At 43.0% G+C, this 20,270-nt stretch overlaps 1 protein-coding gene across 3 annotated transcripts in view; it reads right to left on the reverse strand.

Annotated features, from left to right (window-relative positions):
* The window catches only part of galnt18b (UDP-N-acetyl-alpha-D-galactosamine:polypeptide N-acetylgalactosaminyltransferase 18b), a 245,709-nt gene that overhangs the window by 84,500 nt on the left and 140,939 nt on the right, over nt 1-20,270 (reverse strand). The window lies entirely within an intron of this gene.

Genomic DNA, 20,270 nt, shown 5'->3' on the forward strand with positions numbered 1-20,270 from the left:
ACTGCTGCCAAGCCACATCAATGACTTGGTTTACATAAATTGGTTACATAATACAAGGAATGAATAGTCCATAAGGCTAAACACATTTCTGTTCCATGTATGCTTTCTCCTGTCCTTCTTCATCTCCCCCATCGACATGTCCTTCTATTCCCCCCTTCCTCCTGTGTTTATCCAGCTTCCCCTGTAATGCATCTTAACAGCTTAGGTGCAAGTGAGCTCCATATTCTCACCACTCTCTAAGTAAAGAAGTTTCTCCTGAATTTCCAATCGGCTTTATGAGTGACTACATTGTATTGATAATCCTCGGTTCTGGTCTCACTGACAAATGAAAATATTTTCTCTATGTCTTCTTGAACAAACTCCTTCATTTATTAGGTCATCCTTCAGTCTTCTCTTTTCTAGAGTAAAGAGTTACAGTCTGTTTAATCTTTTAAGAATAAACTCAGTCTGCCTTCGAGATGATTCTGTATTTGGAATGAATGCCAGAGGCTGCTGATTCAGGATCTGGCCAACATCTCAAAACAAGCTTCCCTTCTTAGTTTTTGTAAACATGCTGTCCCTTACAAATTCATCAGAAGAAGCACAACTTCTGAACCTTGCTCATGATCTCCTGCTGGGGCTCTCAAATCTTACAGTAATTGTCTTTCTTCTCAACACAGATAGACTGAGTGAGCAAAACGGGAAGGAAAACCAAAAGGGACAGATGAGAACACAGAAAATAATAAAAGACCAGCCTCCCACTTGCATAAATGAATTGGAATTAGTGTTCGACATGCATGAGTTACTGACAACATCTCCATTCCCAAAGCACCTGAAACCTTAGTATTCATTGTGGTGATGGGTACACCAGGGCTTCACCTTCTCACCCTCTCTGCCTTCCACAAGGACCATTCCTTTCACCAATCCTTGGTTCGTGCACTCTCCTCACTAACCACCCCCCCCTCCCCGGACCCCAGGTACCTTCCCCTGCACCCGGAAAAGACTCAAAACCTGCCGGCACACCCCCCCCCCCCCCCCCCCCCCCCCCGCAACCTCCATCCGGGGCCTCAAACACCTTCCAGGTGAGACAAAGGTTGACCTGCCTCTTCTCTAACCTAATTTACTGTATTCGGTGCTCCTGATAGGGTCTTTTCTACATCGGTGAGACCAAAAGTAAATTAAGGGAACGTTTTGCCGAGCATCCCAGCCAGGCCCGCAGGCCTGACCGGACCTCCCAGTCACCACCCATTTTAATTCCCCTTCCCACTCCCTTTCCAACATGACTATTCCTGGCCTCCTCCTTTGCTACACTGAATCAGACTGCAAATTTAAGGAACAACACTCATCTTCTGTCTGGGCAGCTGACAGCCCAGAGGACTCAACATTGAATTCTCCAGTTTCAAATAACTTCCCTTCCCATTCCCTAACTCCCTTCCCAGCCCCTTCCCCTCCTTTCCATTCATCGACCTTCCTCCTAGCCACCAATCAGTTTCATTCCTCCCATTGATAACCGGGTTGTACCTCCAACCCCACCTCACCACCCTGCGCCACCACCCCGTTTATCTTCAGCTCCTCTTAAACCCACCCTCAGTCCTAAAGAAGGGCTACAGCTGAAATGTTGACTTCTCCACCTCCTGATGCTGCCTGGCTTGCTGTGTTCTTCCAGCCTCCTGCTTGTCTACGTCAGGGCTTTCAGCAGCAAGTCTCCTAGCTACAGTCAGTCGGAGGGGGAGGGTGGGGAGCTCAACCATTGCAGAGATACTCAGCTACATTCCATTTGGACTTACACAGTGAGCAAGCTGCCTGACCAGCTCAGTCATTTCAAGAAATTTCTGGTTTGGGCACCAAAGGCTGGGCAAAAATGAATTGTCCATCATTAATTGCCCCAGAGAAGTGAGTGATGGTGAAGTGCCTTCTTAAACTGTTACAGTCATTTTAATATTCCCGTGTAGGTTTGATTTTTATAATAGAAAAGCTGTCAATTTGGCTTCACAAAATCTTTCACCGTGCTGTAATAATGTAAATTCTTTGTCGGGTTGAATAGAGCTGGGTTTGTACATGTCTGTACAACACACCCAAGAATGCCACATTTCTGTACATTCTCAGTGATAGAATTGTGGCAAGGAAATTCATGTACTTCTGCAAAGTTATTTGTTTTAATTGAATTGATCATCTTTTTTGAACCTAGAGCAATGAACAATAATCATGTCAGATCACGTTGCCTGGTAAGTGCACAAATGATTCTCAGGTATAAACATTGATTCTGATGAATCAGATACATATAATCTGTATCATCTAGATGAACAAGTTCAGATGCAATGAAATATCATCACTTTCAGGTACTGCTTCAAGCCATACACCATCCTGACTTGGAACTATATTGCTATTCTTTCATTATCATTTGGCCTAAATCCTGAACTCCCTTGCTAACAGCGTTGTGGGTGTACCTATACTTTACAGAAGGAAGCTCACCATTGCCTTCTTGAGAGATCAGCAATAAAGGTTGGCCTAGCCACTGGCACCCATATCTTAAGAATAAAAAAGGTTAGCCTAAATATTTTAAATAATAGTTAACTTGCCAATTGCACATCATAGTTAACACCAAGTAGCATTCTGATTTTGCGGCTTTTCTAATTTCCCAATTCCCCATCTCCAATGTTCATGCAATACTTAATCATTCTGTTCAGTGGGATTATTATGCCTAATAAGACAAGAAAGCTAAATCAAACCCTGTTCAATATCATCTTGAACTTTCAGAAATGATTCATCTATTGCTTTAAATATATGTTATCACAGTGTTAATGTCACATCCAGCAGCCTCAGACTAATGCTCTGCTCTGATTAGACAGAAACAGAAAGGCCACAAATAGGATGCTATGGATTCATAGAATTTTATGGCAGAGAATGAAACCATCCAGCTCTTTGAAAGGAATATCCAAAAAAATCTCATAGCCCTGCTCTTTATCCACAGTTCTGCAATTTTTTACCCTTCAAGTCTTTATTCAATTCCCTCGTGATTGGATCATTTTCCACTGCTTATGCAGGCAGCACACTTAGGAACAGAACAGGTCCGTGTCTGAATATTTAGGATCACTCTCAGGAGGTGAAATTTGATCCCCTTTCACCAATGTACACAGTTTTGTCTTCCTTTCCCCCACAGAGGATAGAAGAATACTTTTCCCATTCCCTTCTGTCTCAGGCTGGATCTCTTATGGAAAACCACACCTCAGGCTTAATTGTGGCTGAGTACAACTTGCATTTATAAAGCACCTTTTACATAGTGCCTTTTCGCAGGAAGGGGAGCTATCAAACAACTTTTGACACCAAGCTATATAAGGAGCATCTAAAAAATGGAATGAGAGTTAGAGAGGTGGTAAGATTTAGGGAAGGATTTCCAGAAAGCAGAAACAGGGGAATTGAAGGTGCAGCCACCAATAGCAGAATGATTTAGATCAGAGATGTTCAAGAGGTCAGAATTGGGGGAATGCAGAGACTTCAGAGAGGTATGGGACTTAATGTGATTAGACACATGGGAAATAGTAAGGCGATAGAAGGATTCAACTTTTAAATCAGCATGGCGTTCACCTGACCTAGTATACTCATTGAAGGCAGGAGTGAATAGTGAACAGGAGTCGATGCAAATTGAGATATGAGCAATCAAATTTGCAATGATGTGAAGGTAATGGAGGGTGGTAGATGGAAGGTTAAACAGGAGATTGTTGGAATAGTCAAGTCTGAATATTCTAGAATCAAGGATTAAGAGTATTCTGCTTCTTCAGCAATACAAGCTGATATCAGTATTTTGCCAACATGTTTTTTTATGATGAATGTGGCCAACAATGTGACATTGACCAGATAATCTGTTTTTGTTGTGCTGACTGGGCAGTAGATATTGGCCAAAAGCAACATTCTTTCTTAGCTGCGTGGTTGCTTCGAGGTACCATACAGATTGATTGCCATGGCAGTGGCATTCCAAGCATGTAATGCTGCCTTAGGAATTGGCTGCTGCGCAAAGACCCCGAGGTCTGAGCAATAGAAAAAACAACTATAGGCAACTTTTGCCAGGGCACTGGGGATAACACCCCTGCTCTACTTTAACATAGTGTCCTAGGGTCCAGCTGAAAAGGCCAGTGTTTAATGTTTCATCTGAAAAAGAGCACCAACGGCAGTGCAGTGCTCCCCCAGTATTGCACTGAGTGTCACTTTGGATATGAACATATAGACATGATCAAAGAACAAAAGTAGACCACTTGGCCTTCAAACCTGCTCCACCATTCAATAAGATTATGGCTGATCTAATTTTAACATCAATTCTACATTCTCATACATCCCCAATAATATTTCATCCTCTTGGTTGTCAAGAATCTAGGTACCTCTGTTTTAAAAGTATTTAAAGATTCTACATCCATTGCCTTTTGTGGCAGGGAATTTCAAAGACTCACAACCCTCAGAAAGAAAATAATTTTCCATATCGCTGTCTTAAATGAGAGAGCCCTTATTTTTAAACCATGACCTGCTAGTTCTACATCCCCACCACAAGATGAAACACCATTTCCATATCCACTTGGTCAAGTCCACTCAGGTCTTGTATGCTTCAATTAATTCACCTCTGACTCTCCTAAGTTCCAGATATCCTGTCTAGCCTGTCTTGATAAGGCAAGCTGCTCATTCCAGGACTTGATAAGTTCAAGCCCTGAAGTGACATGAACAATTGACACTGGTTTAGAGGTAAGGTGTGCTGCCAGCAGCCAAGCTGAGGGAGAATTACATTGCCAAGTTTTGGCTGAGTATGCCTTGATGCTTATTCAGGAAATATGATTACAACTGGTTCTTGCAGGATACTGAAGGATCCAGAGAGGGTAAGTTACTCAGGCTGTTTAACTTTGTACTTACCATATCTTTATATATTCATATCCAAAGTGACATTCAGTGCAATACTGAAGGAGCACTGCACTGCCATTGGTGCTCCTGTTCCTATTTATTATGGTCTTATCTATAAGTTTTCCGTACAGCTAGATTATCCTACCTCAGTGCTTGTGGAAGAGGACACCACAGGATGTTTAATATGCTCCCATCATTTAATTTAAAAATTCATTAGACATGTAAGCAATTTAAATCAGAGGCACTTTAATTCAGTCACGTCTCTATTGTTTCATTGAACAAAGTTCAGAGAAGGTTAACTGGGATGATCCCAGGTATGGAGGGATTGTCTTAGGAACAAAGGATAAACAGGTTGGGACTCACTGAAGTTTAGAAGAATGAGAGGTGATCTCATTGAGACATAGAATGTTTAAGGAGCTTGACAAGGTAAATGCTGAAAGAATGTTTCCCCTCATGGTTGAGTCTGGGACCGGAGGGCATAGTCTCAGAATAAAGGGATGCCAATTTAAGGAGGAATTTCTCCTCTAGGGCAATAGTACGTCTTTGGAGATCTTTGCCACAGAAAACTGTGGGGCAGATTCTTGTGTATATTTGAGGCTCTCATAGATTCTTATTCAGTAAAGAAATTGAGAATTAGAGGGAAAATAGGCAGGAAAGTAGATGTGAGGAATGTCAGATCAGCCATGAGCCTATTGTAATGCAGAGCAGATTCAAGGGGCCGAACGGTGTGCTCTTGTTCCTATTTCTTATGGTCTTATCGATAAACTTTCTGCACAGCTAGATTATCCTACCTCAGTGTCGTGGAAGACGACACCACAGGATGTCAGAGATATCAAAACTAGGCAGCTAACATGAAAAAATTACATTTCTATTACACTTTCACAATTTCCAAAAGCATTTCACTGCTAATTAACTATTTTTAAAGCATAAAAACCAAAAGAACTGCCGAAGCTGGGGATTGGAAACAAAAACTGAAAATGCTTGAAAATCTCAGCAGGTCTGATAGTATCTGTGGAGAGAAATCACAGTTAACATTTTGGGTCCAGTGACCCATCCAGTGACTACTTTTGAAGCATAGTCACTGTTGTAATGTAGAACATGTTGCAGCCTATTTGTGCATAGCAAACTCTCACAAACAGCAATGAGATAATGTCCAAACCATGTGTTTAATGATATTGGTTGAGGGATAAACATTGGACCAGGACACTGAGATAAACAAAACTCCCTTTGTCTGTCACATTGCTCTTCTTTCACGGCATCTTTTTCAAAACCAAGTAACAGGTCAGGTGGAAGCTCAATTTAATACCTTATCCAAAAATAGTACGGTGCAGCATGCCCTCAATCCTACCCCTCCAACAATGCAGCACCTACTTAGTACAGCTCCTCTGGCAGTGCAGCTTTCCTTCATAGTGACCCTCTGTTAGTGCAATACATGCTGAGCAATGACCCCCACAGGGCCGACCAGGTGAAGATGGCAGAGTTTACTGTAAAGCACACTAGTGAATATAACAACAAACAACATTTGATTCATTTTTAAATTCCAGGTTTATGAATGAAATTCAAATTCCACCATCTGCCATGGTGGGATTCAAACCCATGAACCTAGAGCATGTCCCTTACAAGACTAAGGCATAATCATTACAATAACACCTTCCCTTAGTTCACTCGTGTATAATGTCTCGAGTACATTTTTGTAAAGTGCTTGACAAAACCAGGTTTTCATATTGAAATGTATAGTCTGAGTTGATTTATATGTGAACATTAATTGTGACATATTGAGTGTTACTGTGCTACTCTCTTGCCATTTCATTTTTGCTGGGGCCACTTGAAAGATAAAATGGAGCCACATCAGAAAATAGTTTGGGAATCTATGACTTAGAAGGACAAGAGCAGCAGAAGCTTAGGAGCAGCATCACCTGCAATTTCCCCTCCAAGCCACACACCACCAAAGCTTGGAATAATATTGTTGTTCATGCACTGACTGGCTCAAATCCTGGAGCTCCCTTCCTAACAGCACCATGGTGTCCCTAGACCCCCAAAGACTGGAAACAGTGGAAGAACGTACCATCATGTGCAATTAGGCAGACCTTGCAAGCAGTGCTGACATCAGAAGTTCTTTAACTAAAATATTGCTCAGCAGTCTTCAACTTGCCTGCCTAACAACCAGACATTAATGACCTCATCAGTATCTGGTTGTCATGGTGAGCTGTTACGTTCAGCTCATTCCTAAGAGCAGAAAAATTTCCTTAGTATTGTCATTGATTGCTTCGCAAAAATTCTTAATGTCATTTGATATGATTGATTGTCAGTCCTGCTTCAGATACACCACAAGATCAGCATTTTAAACACTATGTCTTTTGGAAAGTCTAATTTGGTGAGCAAAAACTCTTCAATATTTTTTTAAAGAAGCTGGATTTTAAAGAGAAATAGGAACCTCCACTGTATGAAAGAGCAATTAATCCTTAATAATGTTATTTATTTTATGATTATTGTGTATTAGAAGTCAATCAGACTCACATCTCAACTTGATTCTGTCAGCTCTGAGCTATATATAAAGCACAAGGAACCAGAAGGAAAAAGAAAGCTTAAGTCTAATCTTCAGCGTAAACATTAATTTCTGCCTCAATCCCATTAATGCTACAAATGAATTGCATTTCATCATGACTGTTTGTATAAAGAAGATGCACCTGCCTTTTTTTCTAATCCTTTAATAGTTTAATCTTGCGTTTGATTCCTCATTCTAAACCTGCACCCAATACACCAACTCAGACATTATTGTTGTTTTAGAACATAGACCAAGAGAAAACATTGGAAAAAGAGTTCAGCAATAAAACTGCCAAGGTGATCACCCACTTTCATTGCTGCAAGTGTTTCTCAGGAATGTTAGGTTTTAATGGGACTGTGGTCATCTGAATTCAATGCAGGTACTTCTGCTTATTAGACAGAAGTGGGCATATCTACCCAAAATAGCTAAAATATTATCACTCAGAAAAGTATGATTTATTAAAGTAAACCTAACAGGAGGCTTAATCTGTCCTCTAAGCACTGCAACAAGACTTTTAACACAATACCAGGTTATACTCAAACAGGATTAATTGGAAGCACTAGCTTTCAGAGCGCTGTTCCTTCATCAGGTGATTGTGGAGTACACGATTGTAAGACACAGAATTTATAGCCTATAAATTCTGTGTCTTGCAATTGTGTCCTCCACAACCACCTGACAAAGGAGCAGCACTCCAAAAGGTTGTGCTTCCAATTAAACCTGTTGGACTATAACCTGGTGTTGTGTGATTTTTAACTTTGTACACCCCAGTCCAACACCGGCATCTCCAAATCATCTGTAATACAATAAACATCCCAAAGTGCATCACAGGAGCAATTATCACTATGCCACTGAGCTACAAAAGGATGTTTGAGGACAGTTATCAAGGTAAATTTTAAGGAGCACCTTAAAGATGAGCGAGACATGGAGAGATGAAGATGTTTAGGGAACAATTTCCAGAATTGAGGACCTAAGTAATAAAGACGCCACCAACAATGGTGAAGTGATTAAAATTAAGGATACTCAAGAATCCAAAATTGGAGGAGCTGAGAGACCTTGGATGGGTGTAGATTAGGTTACTTACAGTGGGGAAACAGGCCCTTCAGCCCAACAAGTCCACACTGACCCTCCGAAGAGCAACCCACTCATACCCATTCCCCTACATTTACCCCTTCACCTGACACTACAGGCAATTTAGCATGGCCAATTCACCTAACCTGCACATTTTTGGACTGTGGGAGGAAACCCATGCAGACAGGGAGAATGTTCAAACTCCACACAGTTGCCTGAGGCAGGAATTGAACCCAGGTTGCTGCCGCTGTGAGGCAGAAGTGCTAACCACTGTGCCACTGTGCCACCCACTAGAGCTGGAAGAAACAGAAATAGGGAAAGGTGAGACCATGGAAGAACTTTTAAAGAACAATGTGGAAATTTTACATTGAGGCATACCTTCACCAGGTACTAATGTCGGGCAGCAAACATCACAATGATGGGTGAACGGACTTTAGTTTGAGTTAAGATATAGGTTTGGCTTAGCTGAAGGTCGTGAAGTGTGGAAGATAGGAGATCAGCCAGGAGTGCATTGAGATAATGGAGTTTAAACTTAATCTGAGAACTCAACAAACTCATGATTTAGCAACCACTGTAGACATTATGATTGACCATTCTTTTGTTGTACAAGTTCATGACTAAAACATCACCCAAATGTTTCAATGAAGAGAATATTTTCTGAGATACCAGTTAGAAATCTCTCCACACTGAGCTGGAGGGTCCCTTGACACAAAGTGAAAAAAAGGAGGATGCAGAGAAAGCAGATTCTGGACAGATGAAGTAAGACATTTGGTGTTCAATATTACAACAATGCCTTTCTGCCAAAGCAGCACACAATAGATGCATGTTGTAACCCATATAAACATGTTTGCATCAGCTTGTTGCTTAATGATAAAACGAAATCTGACTGAAATATTTAATGCATCATGCCATCTCTGTATTTTCTCTGTTGACATCTATCTCTTCATGGCATAAAGCCCATTTGGCTTTGAATTTGCTATTAGTTTCTCTATTATCTCAATACCTAAATACAACCACAGCTTTGGACATCTGTAGCAAAAAAGGATTCTAATTCTTCACTTACAAAATGCAAATGTATATTCTACCTACCTGACCCCAAAAATTTGAATTTTTTTTACTTTTCTTCTTTTCTCTTCATTTAAGACATTCCTTAAGACGTTATTCTTTGATCAAGCTTTTGGTTACTTGTCCTAATATCTCTTACATGGCTCAGCATTCAATTCTGTTTGATGATATTTCTGTGAAGCACCTTGGGACATTTTATTACACTAAATATGCTGTACCAATGCAATTGTTTTGTTTAGATTGACTGATTTTTGTTAAGTAACAGAATCAAGTCAAAGTTGCTAATACTCCTGGATGGGCCTGGAGTCTCTATCAACTGAAGATTAATTACTTGGTCACTGTTGTGTGAAAAAACTCATAGATAGGTCATAGAGAGAGCATATTAAATTTTCTTTGAAGAAATCTGTGTTGCTAGTTTTATCAGAGATAGTGCTTAGCTGACTGACAGCTAAGAAATATTCAATTGGTGTTGAACAGTCTTGGCTGGGAGAGGGGAGACCGTTTGGCTTCGCACAGTCAGGAAGGAGAGATCTGACTGGAGTAAGACACAACCTGAATGAGTATATAGGCAAAAGTAAGGACTGCAGATGCTGGAAACCAGAGTCTAGATTAGAGTGTTGCTGGAAAAGCACAGCAAGTCAGGCAGCATCCAAGGAGCAGGAAAATCGACCTTTCAGGCAAAAGCCCTTCATCAGGAATGCCTAAGCCATCAATTTTCCTGAATGAATATATAGTTCAGGGATTTTGGAGGTGGCATGGCACTTTGGTGCAGAGGAGATGAGGAGTTTTTTTATGTTTGCTTTTCTGGCTCACAGTTTGTAAGTTTTTGTTTTAAAGATAATTGAAGCCCAGGATCGGGGTCCCAGCACAAAAGAAAGGATGACATCACAGGAAAGCTGTAACTCCATTGGTTGGCAACAGCTGCTAACTTGCATATTATAGATTACTTTCAGGTTGAAGGGAAATAGGAGAAATACAAGAACTACTTAACGAAAAGACCACTCGAACATTTAAAAAAAACAAATTGAGAACTAAGTAAATAAAATAGAGATGCAGGGCCAGGCAATGTGCTGTCCCTGCATGATATGCCGCAGTGGGATTCAAACCCAGGTCCACAGAACATTACCTGAGTGTTTGGATGAACAGTCCGGTGATAATACCACTGGGACATTGGCTCCCCTTTAAAATAATGTGTAGTGACCACATCCATAGCAAAGTTGATTGCTTGAGGAACTCTGGCTCAAAATTGATGAGCTGGAGTCTGAGCTTTGAACACTGTGGCGCATCAGGGAGGGGGGAGGGGGGTGAGTTAGCTGGATGCTTTTTTCAGGAGGCAGTCACACTTCTTAGATTAACCACCTCAAATTCAGTCAGTGGTGAGGGACAGGAGGGTGTAACTACCAACAAGGTAGGTAGAGGGGTCCAGAAGATAGTGCTGAAGGAGCCTCAGTCCTTGGCCGTGTTTAACAGGTTTGAGATTCTTGCTCCCTTTGTGGATAAGAGTAGGGAGGATGTGGGGAGGATGAGCAAACTGACTATAACATGAAAGTATAGTGAGCCATTCAAGAGTGAGGGAGTAAAGAGAAATGTAGCTGTAATTGGGAATGGTGAAATCATAGAACATAGAACATTACAGTGCAGTATAGGCCCTTCGGCCCTCGATGTTGCACCGACCTGTGGAAATAATCTGAAGGCCATCTAACCTACACTATTCCATTCTCATCCATATGCCTCTCCAATGATCATTTGAATGCCCTTAAAGTTGGCGAGTCTACTATGGTTGCAGGCAGTGCGTTCCACCCCCCTGCTACTACTCTAAATAAAGACATCTGTCCTATTTAAAGCTATGACCCTTGTGCTAGCCATCACATCCGAGGAAAAAACCTCTCACTGTCCACCCTATCTAACCCTCTGATTATCTTATACACATCAATAAAGTCACCTCTAAACCTTCTTCTCTCTAACGAAAACAGCCTCAAGTCCCTCAGCCTTTCCTCATAACACATTCCCTCCATGCCAGGCAACATGCTAGTAAATATTCTACAAATCCTTTCCAAAACTTCCACATCCTGCCTATAATGTGGTGACCAGAACTGTACGCAATATTCCAAATATGGCTGTACCAGAGTTTTGTACAGCTGCAGCATGATCTCATGGTTCCAAAACTAAATCCCTCTACCAATAAAAGCTAACATACCGTATGCCTTCTTAACAACCTTGTCAACCTGGGTGGCAACTTTCAAGGATCTATGTACATAGACACCGAGATCTCTCTGCTCATCTACCAAGGATCTTACCATTAGCCCAGTAATCTGCATTCCTGTTACTCCTTCCAAAGTGAATCACCTCACACTTTTCCACATTAAACTCTATTTGCCACTTCTCAGCCCAGCTCTGCAACTTATTTATGTCTCTCAGTAAACTACAACATCCTTTGTCACTATTCACAACTCGACCAACCTTAGTGTCATCCGCAAATTTACTAACCTATCCTTCTATGCCCTCATCCAGGTCATTTATATAAATGACAAACAATAGTGGACCCAAAACAGGTCCTTGTGATACCCCACTTGTAAGTGAACTCCAGGATGACAATTTCCCATCAAGCACCATCCTTTGTCTTCTTTCAGCTAGCCAATTTCTGATCCAAACCACTAAATCACACTCAATCCCATGCCTCTGTATTTTATGCAGTAGCTTACCATGGGGAACCTTATCAAACGCTTGACTGAAATCCATATATACTACATCAACCACCTTTCCCTCATCCACCTATTTGGTCACCTTCTCAAATAACTCAATAAGGTTTGTGAGGCATGACCTACCTTTCGCAAAACCATGTTGACTATCCATAATCAACTTATTCATCTCCAGATGATTATAAATCCTATCTCTTATAAACCTTTCCAACACTTTACCCACAACTGAAGTAAGGCTCACAGGTCTATAATTTCCAAGATTGTCTCTACTCCCCTTCTTGAACGAGGGAACAACATTTGCATTCCTCTAGTCTTCTGGCAGTATTCCTGGAGACATTGATGACATAGAGTTCAAAGCCAAAGACTTGGGAATCTCCTCCTTGGCTTCCAGAGAAACCTAGGATAAATCATATCCGGCCCAGAATACTTGACACTTCTCTGGATGGGTATGGCCCAGGGGATTTATCTATTTTTGTAATATTACAATAATCAGGGGAGTACATGGGCAGCACGGTGGCTCAGTGGTTAGCACTGCTGCCTCACAGCACCAGGGTCCCAGGTTTGATTCCAGCCTCGGGCGACTGTCTGTGTGGAGTTTGCACATTCTCCCCGTGTCTGGGTGGGTTTCCTCCGGTTTCCTCCCACAGGTCCAAAAATGTGCAGGTTAGGTGAATTAGACATGCTAAATTGCCCATAATGTTCGGTGCATTAGCCAGAGGGAAATGGGACTGGGTGGATTAATCTTCGGAGAGTCGGTGTGGACTTGTTGGGCCGAAGGACCTTTTTCCACACTGTAGGGAATCTAATCTAATGCTATTCTCTGTGGCCAGAATCGAGGTAAATAAGAATGTAACGCAGATTGAAGTTGGCAGGTACAATGTTGTGAGTATTACAGTGATGTGACTGCAAGGGGATCAAGGCTAGAACTAAATATCCAAAGATGCACATCCTAATGAAAGGACAGGCAACTTGGCATAGAAGGCAGAGTTGTAGCCTGATACATGGGTTCAGGATATCGCATTTGGGCTGCAGAGGAACTTGGTGTGGGAAGGAAAAGATCCAGTTGCAGTGGTCCACCTAATGCCAACAATGTAGGTAGACAGAAGGTAATATGTGCAGTTAGGAGCTGAATTAAAAAACATAACCAAATGGTAATAATTTCTGGATTACTACTGGAGCCACAGATAATTGGCATAGGGTCAACAAGATTAAACATATGACTCAAAGAATGGTGTGGGAGAAATATGTGCACATTCATGGGATATTGATATTAGTACTGGGGAAGGAGAGAGCTATTCTGTTGGGACAAGCTCCAAATGAATCATACTGGGATTAGAGACCTGGAGAACACACAGCTAGGGCTGTGGGTAGGGCTTTAAAGAAGATAGTATTGGGCGATGGGTTTCAGTTGCATGGAAAATTCTGGAAAATGTTGAAAGATGGGGGATGACTCAGCAGATGTTGACTCCCCACCCCAAAGACTCACCACCCCAAAGGCTGGTGCCCCACCATCGACAAGGCACAAATCAGGAGTGTTATGGAATACTCCATCCTTCCCTGGATGAGTATGGCTCCAACAACACTTGAGGAGCTTGACACCAGCCCACACTCTTGTCCCAGCCCACACTCAAACATTACCCCATCCCCCAAGTTCAACAATCACTCCCTCCACCCCCAACACACAGCAGCAGCAATGTGTACCCGTCCACAAAACGAACTGCAACAACTCTCCGAGGCTCCTCCAACTAACAGCACCTTCCAAACACATCACCTCTATCTGTCCTGGAAGGATGTGGGGTGGGGTCTAGACCCACTATAGGTTCATGCTTCTCATTCCCAGTATTAAGCTCTGAACTAGTCGGTTAGATATCTGTGTTTTGTTAATGTGTACGTGTGAATAATCTCAGCCACCCTCGCTTTCCCACTCAAACCATTTTGTTGCATTCTGGGTGGTCACTGTTTTCTGTTGTTCAGTCTCGACACAGGTTTCCTGTAATTTACTTTATTTTAAAGAAGAAAAGAAAACACTGATTAATAATAATATTTTGTACACTTCAGCCACCTCTTATTAGGACTCACAATTGCCACTTGTTGTATCCATCCATTCTCAGTTTGAGCAATCATATTCCAATAACATGTAAATATTATATTGGGGTCTGGCAGGATGTGAAACTTTTTAACACTAACTTCTGATCATCACTGAATCATCAGGGCTTCCCACATCCAAAGGAAGTCTGGGCAGAGAGAGGATGAATAGCAAATTTTTCTATGGCAACAGTGAGACATGAGAAGAGACTAGCCCAATTAGAGATATGGTTAGCTACAGTCGAAGTGCAGGTAAATGGGATTAGTGTAGTTTAGTGCTTGTTGGTTGGCATAGGCATGATGGGCTGAAGGGCTTGTTTCTATGGCTCTATATATTATAGATTTCTCCAGCTTCCTCATTTTCCCTCCCCCCCACCTTATCTCAGTCCCAACCCTCGGATTCAGCACCGCCCTCTTAACCTGCAATCTTCTTCCTGACCTCTCCGTCCCCACCCCCGTTCCGGCCTATCACCCTCACCTCCTTCCACCTATCGTATTCCCAGCGCCCCTCCCCCTTACCTTTTATCTCAGCCTGCTTGGCACACCAGCCTCATTCCTGAAGAAGGGCTTATGCCCAAAACGTTGATTCTCCTGCTCCTCGGATGCTGCCTGGCCTGTTGTGTTTTTCCAGCACCACATTTTTCAACTCTATATATTCTTTACCAAGTAGCAGGACAGAGAGTATAGAAAGGATTAGGAATCTAACTTCAGGAACAGCAGATGAGGGGACAACTACGAGACAGAGGGGCGATCAACACTAGATTGAGGGTGTTGTACTTAAATGCACACAGTACATGAAACAAGGTAAATAAGAATGTAACGCAGATTGAAATTGGCAGGTACAATGGTGTGGGTATTACAGAGATATGACTGCAAGGGGATCAAGGCTAGAACTAAATATCCAAAGATGCACATCCTAATGAAAGGACAGGCAACTTGGCATAGAAGGCAGGGTTGCCTTGTTAAAAAGAAATTAAATCAAATCAATCGCAAGTAGCGATATAGGGTCAGAAGGGGTAGAATCTGTGTGGGTAGAGTTGACGAACTGCAAAGGGAAAAAGACCCTGATAGTAGTTGTGTACTGGCCTCCAAGCAGCAGTGAGAATGTGAGAAAGAAAATAAATCAGCAGATGGAAAAGGCATGTAAGAAAGGCACAATTACAACCATCATAGGGGACTGCAATATGCAGGTGGACTGGGAAAATTAGTTTGGGAGTGGTTCCCAAGAAAAAGGAATTTGTGGAACATCCACAAGATGATTTTTGGAGCAGCTTGCTGTACACTCCACTAGGGAACAGGCAGTTCTGGGGTTTGGTGATGTGTATTGCAGCAGACTTGATTAGGAAGCTTCAGGTGAAAGAACCCTAGGGGACAATGATCATAATATAATAGAATTCACCTTGCAGTTTGAGAGGGAGAAGCTGGAATCAGATGTAACAGTATTACAATTGAGTAAAGATAACTATAAAGACACAAGGAAGGCCAGAGTTGATTAGAAGGGGAGCCTAGCAGGGAAGATGGTGGAGCAGCAATGACAGGAGTTTCTGGGGGTAATTGAGGAAGCACAGCTGAAATTCATCCCAAGAAGAAGAAACATACTAAAGGGTGGATGAGGCAACCATGGCTGACAACTGAAGTACAGATAGCATAAAAGCAAAAGAGAAAGCATTCAAACATGGTTTCGGAAGCCTTTAAAAACCAGCAGAGAACAACTAAAAAAGCAACAAGGCAAAGGAGATGAAATATGAGGGTGAGCGAGCTAGTAATATAGAACAAAGAAAGCACAAAGAAAATCTACAGCCCAGGAACAGGCCCTTCAGCCCTCCAAGCCTGAGCTGAACCAAATGTACTGTCTAAATCTGTCTGTCAATTCTTAAGCATTTGTATCCCTCTCCTCCCCACCTACTCACACATCTGTCCAGATGCATCTTAAATGAATCTACCGTGCCTGCCTCTACCACCTCTGCTGGCAACGCATTCCAGATGCCCACCACCTTCTGTGTGAAGTACTTGCCGCGTGTATCCCCCCCTTAAGCTTTCCCACCTCTCACCTTGAAAGCATGGCCTCTCATTATTGAATCCTTCACCCTGGGAAAAAGCTTGTCCCTATCCACCCTGTCTATACCCTTCGTGATTTTGTAAGTCTCAATCAGGTCCCTCCTCAATCTCCTTTTTTCTAGTGAAAATAAACTTAACCCACTAAACCTCTTTTCATAGCTAGTACCTTCTATACCAGGCAACATCCTCATAAACCTTCTCTGCACCCTCTCCAAAGTGTCCACATCCTTTTGGTAATGTGGCGACCAGAACTGTACACAGTATTCTAAAAGTGGCCGAACAAATGTCTTGTACAATGTTAACATGACTTGCCAGCTCTTACACTCAATACCCCGTCCAATGAAGGCAAGCATACTATATGCTTCTTGACCACTCTATCCACCTGTGCAGCAACCTTCAGGGCACAATGGACCTGCACTCCCAGATCTCTCTGCCCATCAACTTTTCCCAAGGCTCTTCCATTCATTGTATAATTTGCTCTATAATTAGTCTTGCCTAAATGCATCACCTCACATTTGTCTGGATTGAAAGTCATCTGCCACTTTTCCGCCCAACTCTCCAGTCTATGTATATCCTCCTGTATTCTCTGACAGTCCCTTATGCTTTCTGCTACTCCACCAATCTTTGTGTCACCTGTCAACTTGCTGATCATACCAATAGTGCCCTCTTCTAAATCATTTATGTATATTACAAACAACAGTGGCCCCAATACTGACCCCTGTGGAACACCAAGAAAATTGCAAGAGTATTTTTTTTTAAATAGCTAAAAGGTAAGAGAGACACAAGACTGGATATTAGACCATGGAAAATCAGGCTGCAGAAGTAGTAATGAGGAACAAAGAAACAGCGGAGGAACTGAATAGATACTTTGCATCAGTCTTCATGGTGGAAGACAGGGGAACACTTATTGTAGAGGTGAGTGTAGTGGCCAACACTAAGGAGAGGTTGCTGAGTTCATGAGTTGTAACAATCTAGAAACATTAAACAGGATGGGGCTCCTTCCTCCTGAGCATTTTGGGTAAATGTTTCTTGTAGACACATGTAAGGGAAAATCAGATCGGTAGTCAAATGATCTATTAACAAGTTGTGAGTATTAATTGTTGTGAATGTTGTAATTCTTTACAATATGAAGCAAACAATACAATAACTAATAATTTGGCATGGCGCCAGGAGTTTGGGTTTCTTTGTATGACTACAGTGAGATGGGTTAAATTCCTCATGTGTAATCAGAATATGAACTGCACTGCAGAAACGAATGGAGAATCCATCTAATGTGACTGTTCTTGACAGATAAAATTCAAAGTGGGATTTGACCTTGTCTATCGTCAGAAAATTACTACCACCAAGACACGTCGACAGTGTCTCCAGGGAATAAAATGAGGGAGCTGAGTAAAGATAACACAGATAGACCAATCTCCTTTGTGGCCTGGGTATTAGCAGGGGGGCTTTATTTAGGACGAGTCTAGGGGAAGGAGAGGGGATTCTGGATTTTTTATAATGCGAACCTCAGTCACATTTCCCTGCATGCAGTAAAGGTCTGTAACCCACAACTCTTTAATATTTTAGCTGTGATAGCAAATCTTTTTCCAGTTCAGTCACATTAACATGAGAAACACTTAAAAATTGCATCAAGAGAAGAAAGAATCATGCATTTCTTTAACTTGGGTGAAAAAGCCAATCATTATACTGCAGTTATAGTTTCAAATGGGTATTTTAATGAAAATCAGGAGCCTAAATAAACCCATTTCAGTGGTACAGTGGGACTATGATTATAGATAATATCTTAGATTCAATGGCAAGTTTTATGATTGCACCCATTATTATTTCTCATACAGCTGATATGATTCATTACTCTGATTGTGCTACTAGAATGTATATTATAAAATCAATAGCTCAAAAATTACCTTTATTAGGGCTTAAAGATTGATGTTTTGGGAATGACTGAGCAAAATCCCATAGAAGAGTCTATGACCTTGTAGGTTTGCGTTTATTGTTGCAAATTGAGACTAATTCAGGAGAGGGGGGTGATGATGGGAATGGGAAGGGGGCATGTGTGGATGGGGGGTGGTGGGGAGGGAGGGAAGTGGAGATGCACACTTTGGCCAGGCAGACAGAAATGGATATGAGAGATCAAATGAAGAAACCTGTAGCAAACCATCTAATGTAATTGGCCATGCTCAGAGATCAGCCTATCTGTGTTACTCTTACTCACTGTGATCCATGGCTGTCCAAAGACCCACAGATGAGCACGACTGAAGCTCCAGACAGGGAGCCATGTATTTATACAATATCTTTCAAGACTTCAGGAGGCAGATAGGACCTTGGTTTGGCATCTCATCTGAAAAGCACCTCCAACCTCAGCACTCTAACATTACGAACCCTCTGACAATGTACATCGCTTTCAGTACATCCCCTTCAATAATGCAGCATTCCCTCAGCACTGCCCCTCTAACAGTGCATCCCTCCCTCAGTCCTACCTGTCTAACAGTGCAGCACACCCTCAGCACTGCCGCTCTAACAGTGCAGCATTCCCATGTTCTGTCCCTCTAACAGCGCAGCATTCCCTCAATCCTGCCCCTCAAAAAGTGCAGCACTCCCTCAGCACTGCCCCTCTAACAGTGCAGCATTTCCTCAATCCTGCCCCTCTGGACAGTGCAGCATTCCCATGTCCTGCCCCTCTGACAGTGCAGCATTCCTTCAGTCCTGCCCCTCTAACAGTGCAGCATTCCCTCAGTCCTGCCCCTCTAACAGTACAGCATTCCCTCAGTCCTGCTCCCTAATATTGCAGCATTCCCTCAGTCCTGCCCATCAGCAGTACAGCGTTCCTTCAGTCCTACCCCTCTAACAGCGCAGCATTCCCACAGTCCTGCCCCTCTAACAGTGCAGCACTCCGTCAGTCCTGCCCCTCTAACAGTGCAGCATTCCCTCAGTCCTGCCCCTCTAACAGTGCAGCATTCCCTCAGTCCTGCCCCACTGACAGTGCAGCATTCCCTCAGTCCTACCTTTCTGATAGTGCAGCATTCCCTCAGTCATGCCCTTCTGACAATGCAGCATTCCCTCGGCACTGCCCCTCTAACAGTGCAGTATTCCCTCAGTCCTGCCTCTATAACTGTGCAGCATTCCCTCAGTCCTGCCCCTCTGACAGAGCTGCATTCTCTTAGTCATGCACTTCTGACAGTGCAGCACTCCCTCACCACTGCCCCTGTAACAGTGCAGCATTCCTTCAGTCCTGCCCCTCTGACATTGCAGCATTCCCTCAGCACTGCCCCCTGACAGTGCAGCATTCCCTCACCATTGCCCCTCCAACAACACAACACTCCTTCTGTCCTGCCCCCAAACAATGCAGCGCTCCCTCAGTCCTGCCTCTCTGACAGTGCAGCACTCACTCAGCAATGCCCCTCTAATAATGCAGCACTCCCTCAGCACTGCCCTCTAACAGTGCAGCACTCCTTCAGCACTGCCCTCTAACAGTGCAGCACTCCTTCAGCACTGCCCTCTAACAGTGCAGCATTCCCTCAGGCCTGCCCCTCTGGACAGTGCAGCATTCCCTCAGTCCTGCCCTTCTGACAGTGCAGCATTCCTTCAGTCCTGCCCATCTAGCAGTGCAGCACTCCCTCACCACTGCCCTTCTAACAATGCAGCATTCCCTTGGCACTGCCCCTCTAGCAGTGCAGCATTCCCTCAGACTTGTCCTTCTGGCAGTGCAGCATTCCCTCAGACCTGCCCCTCTAACAATGCAGCACTCCCTCAGCAATGCCCCTCTGACTGTGCAGCATTCCCTCAGTCCTGTCCCTCTAACAGTGCAGCACTCCCTCAGTCCTGCCCCTCTGACAGTGCAGCATTCCCTCAGTCCTGCTCCCCTGACAGTGCAGCATTCCTTCAGTCCTGCC

Source organism: Chiloscyllium punctatum, chromosome 22, assembly GCF_047496795.1.
Source record: "Chiloscyllium punctatum isolate Juve2018m chromosome 22, sChiPun1.3, whole genome shotgun sequence".
Taxonomy (NCBI): domain Eukaryota; kingdom Metazoa; phylum Chordata; class Chondrichthyes; order Orectolobiformes; family Hemiscylliidae; genus Chiloscyllium; species Chiloscyllium punctatum.